Genomic DNA, 4,660 nt, shown 5'->3' on the forward strand with positions numbered 1-4,660 from the left:
ATGCTCTGATCAATTGTGATCCTCTGTATGTGCTTGTCTGTCTTTCCAATTTAGGGATGAGGGGGCAGTTTGTTGTGTGACCTACTTTCTAATAGATCTAAGAAAAGTTGTTATTTTTCAGTTTGTTGTTTAACCTTTTTATGTGGCAAGATGTGATAATTTCAGATGCTGTACTGGAAACTGAAAGTTACTCTAAGTCCTTATATTATTACTCACTTGTTCTTAAATGGACTCCTTTCAGAGCAAGTGAGAAGATTAAATTTTCTCCAAACACTTTTACTTTATTTTACCTTTTAAAGAGACACATATGGGCAATGTTTTTGTTAAGTATGTTAATACCAAATATGTCCATATGCCATATATGTGTGTGTATGTGTGTGTATGTATATACATATACATACACACATATACATGATGCTAAACTATGATTAACTCAGTCAACTTTAATTACAAGTTTTTGAATATTTGTAATATTTGAACATTTGTAATTTATATATAATGTTTATAGATATAAACCCAATTTCAAATACTGTTTACTTAAATATATATTTAGAACTATAGCTTCATAGGCATTGCTATTACTGATTTATATGACCCATAGATTTTATTTATTTTTATTTTTTTATTTTTTTTATTGTAAACAAATGGGATACATGTTGTTTCTCTGTATATGGCGTAAAGGCATACCATTTGTGTAATCATAAATTTACATAGGGTAATGTTGTTTGATTCATTCTGTTATTTTTCCCTTCCCCCCCACCCCTCCAACCCCTCTTTTCCCTCTATAAAGTCCTTCCTTCCTCCATTCTTCCCCCCTTTCCTAATCATAACTCTAACCCTAACACTAACCCCTCCCACCCCCCATTATATGTCATCACCCACTTATTAGCAATATCATTCGTCCTTTGGTTTTTTGAGATTGGCTTACCTCACTTAGCATGATATTCTCCAATTTCATCCATTTGCCTGCAAATGCCATACTTTTATTATTCTTTATGGCTGAGTAATATTCCATTGTATATATATATACCACAGTTTCTTAATCCATTCGTCAATTGAAGGACATCTAGGCTGGTTCCACAGTCTGGCTATTGTGAATTGAGCAGCTATGAACATTGATGTGACTGTATCTCTGTAATATGCTGATTTTAAGTCCTTTGGGTATAGGCCAAGGAGTGGGATAGCTGGGTCAAATGATGGTTCCATTGCAAGTTTTCTAAGGAATCTCCACACTGCTTTGCAGAGTGGCTGCACTAATTTGCAGTCCCACCAGCAATGTATGAGTGTACCTTTCTCTCCACATCCTCGCCAACACCTGTTTTTGCTTGTATTCTTGATAATCGCCATTCTAATTGGGGTGAGATGGAATCTTAGGGTGGTTTTGATTTGCATTTCTTTTATTACTAAAGATGTTGAACATTTTTCTATATGTTTGTTGATTGCTTGTAGATCTTCATCTGTGAAGTGTCTATTCATTTCCTTAGCCCATTTGTCAATTACATTATTTGTATTCTTGGTGTAGAGTTTTTTGAGTTCTTTATAGATTCTGCAGATTAGTGCTCTATCTGAAGTATGATTGGCAAAGATTTTCTCCCACTCTGTAGGCTCTTTCTTCGCATTGCTGATAGTTTCCTTTGCTGAGAGAAAGCTTTTTAGTTTGAATCTATCCCAGTTATTGATTCTTGCTTTTATTTCTTGTGCTATGGGAGATCTGTTGAGGAAGTCTGGTCCTAAGCCAACATGTTGAAGATTTGGACCTACTTTTTCTTCTACAATCTGCAGGGTCTCTGGTCTGATTCCGAAGTCCTTAATTAATTTTGAGTTTAGTTTCGTGCATGGTGAGAGATATGGGTTTAGTTTCATTCTGTTGCATATGGATTTCCAATTTTCCCAGCACCATTTGTTGAAGAGGCTATCTTTTCTCCATTGCATATTTTTGGCACTTTTGTCTAGTATGAGAAAATTGTATTTATTTGGGTTTGTGTTCGTGTCCTCTATTCTGTACCGTTGATCTACCTGTCTATTTTGGTACCAATACCATGCCATTTTTGTTACTATTGCTTTGTAGTAAAGTTGAAGATCTAGTATCGCGATACCCCCTGCTTCACTCTTTCTGCTAAGGATTGCTTTAGCTATTCTGGGTTTCTTCTTCTTCCAGATGAATTTCATAATTGCTTGCTCTATTTCTGTAAGGTACATCATTTGGATTTTAATTGGAATTGCATTGAATCTGTATAACACTTTTGGTAGTATGGCCATTTTGACAATATTAATTCTGCCTATCCAAGAACATGGGAGATCTTTCCATCTTCTGAGGTGTTCTTTAATTTCTTTCTTTAGTGTTCTGTAGTTCTCATTGTAGAGGTCTTTCACCTCTTTTGTGAGATTGATTCCCAAGTATTTTATTTTTTTCGATGCTATTGTGAATGGGGTAGTTTTCCTAATTTCTCTTTCTGAAGATTCATCACTTATGTATAAAAATGCCTTAGATTTATGTGCATTGATCTTATATCCCGCTACTTTACTGAATTCACTTATGAGTTCTAAAAGTTTTCTGGTGGAATTTCCTGGTTCCTCTAAGTATGCAATCATATCATCAGCAAATAGGGATAGTTTGAGTTCTTCTTTTCCTATTTGTATCCCTTTAATTTCTTTGGTTTGTCTAATTGCTCTGACTAGAGTTTCAAGAATGATATTGAAAAGAAGTGGTGAAAGAGGGCATCCCTGCCTTGTTCCAGATTTTAGGGGGAATGCTTTCAGTTTTTCACCATTTAGAATGATATTAGCAATGGGCTTAGCATAGATGGCCTTACAATGTTAAGGAATATTCCCACTATCCCTATTTTTTCTAGTGTTTTGAGCATGAAGGGGTGCTGTATTTTATCAAATGCTTTTTCTGCATCTATCGAAATAATCATGTGATTCTTGACTTTAAGTCTATTGATTTGGTGAATTACATTTATTGATTTCCTGTTGTTGAATCAACCTTGCATCCCTGGGATGAAACCCACTTGATCATGGTGCACTATCTTTTTAATATGTTTTTGTATGCGATTTGCTAAAATTTTGTTGAGAATTTTTGCGTCGATGTTCATTAAGGATATTGGTCTGAAATTTTCTTACCTCGATGTGTCTCTGTCTGGTTTAGGTATCAGGGTGGTATTGGCTTCATAGAATGAGTTTGGGAGGGTTCCCTCCTCTTCTATTTTATGGAATACTTTGAGAAGTATTGGAATGAGCTCTTCTTTAAAGATTTCGTAGAATTCGGCTGAGAACCCATCTCATCCCAAACTTTTCTTTGTTGGTAGGCTTTTGATGACTTCTTCTATTTCATTACTTGAAATTGGTCTATTTAAATTGTGTATGTCCTCCTCGTTCAGTTTAGACAATTCATATGTCTCTAGAAACCTGTTGATGTCTTCGAAATTTTCTATTTTGTTGGAGTATAGATTTTCAAAATAGCTTCTAATTATGTTTTGTATTTCAGTCGTGTCTGTTGTGATATTTCCTTGTTCGTTTCGAATTTTAGTGATTTGGGTTTTCTCTCATCTTCTCTTTGTTAGTGTGTCTAAAGGTTTATCAATTTTGTTTATTTTTTCGAAGAACCAACTATTTATTTTGACAATTTTTTGTATTGTTTCTTTTGTTTCAATTTCATTGATTTCAGCTCTGAGTTTAACTATTTCCTGTCTTCTACTACTTTTGGTGTTAGTCTGTCCTTCTTTTTCTAGGGCTTTGAGCTGTAGTGTTAGGTCATTTATTTGTTGAGTTTTACTTCTTTTACTGAATGCGCTCCATGAAATAAATTTTCCTCTAAGTACTGCTTTCATAGTGTCCCAGAGATTTTGATATGATGTTTCTTTGTTCTCATTTACCTCTAAGAATTTTTTAATTTCCTTCCTAATATCTTCTGTTATCCATTCATCATATAATAGCATATTGTTTGATCTCCAGGTGTTGGAGTAATTTCTGTTTTTTACTCTTTCATTTATTTCTAACTTCAATTCATTATGATCTGATAGAATACAAGGTAGTGTCTCTATCTTCTTGTATTTGCTAACATTAGCTTTGTGGCATAATATATGGTCTATTTTAGAGAAAGTTCCATGTGCTGCTGAGAAGAAAGTGTATTCACTCTTTGTTGGATTGTATATTCTATAAATATCTGTTAAGTCTAAATTATTGATTGTGTTATTGAGATCTATGGTTTCTTTGTTCAATTTTTGTTTGGAAGATCTGTCCAGTGGTGAGAGAGGTGTGTTGAAATCACCTAGTATTATTGTGTTATGGACTATTTGGTTTCTGAAATTGAGAATGATTTGTTTGACATACATGGGTGAGCCATTGTTTGGGGCATAGATATTTATGATTGTTATGTCTTGGTGATTTATGGTTCCCTTAAGCAGTATGAAATGTCCTTCTTTATCCCTTCTGACTAACTTTGGCTTGAAGTCCACATTATCTGAAATGAGGATGGATACTCCAGCTTTTTTGCTGTATCCATGTGCATGGTATGTTTTTCCCCATCCTTTCACCTTTAGTCTATGGGTATCTTTTTCTATGAGGTGAGTCTCTTTCAGGCAGCATATTGTTGGATCTTTCTTTTGTATCCAATCTGCCAGTCTATGTCTTTTGATTGATGAATTCAGGCCATTAACAT

The sequence above is a fragment of the Sciurus carolinensis genome, chromosome 1 (assembly GCF_902686445.1).
Source record: "Sciurus carolinensis chromosome 1, mSciCar1.2, whole genome shotgun sequence".
NCBI classification, from domain to species: Eukaryota; Metazoa; Chordata; class Mammalia; order Rodentia; family Sciuridae; genus Sciurus; species Sciurus carolinensis.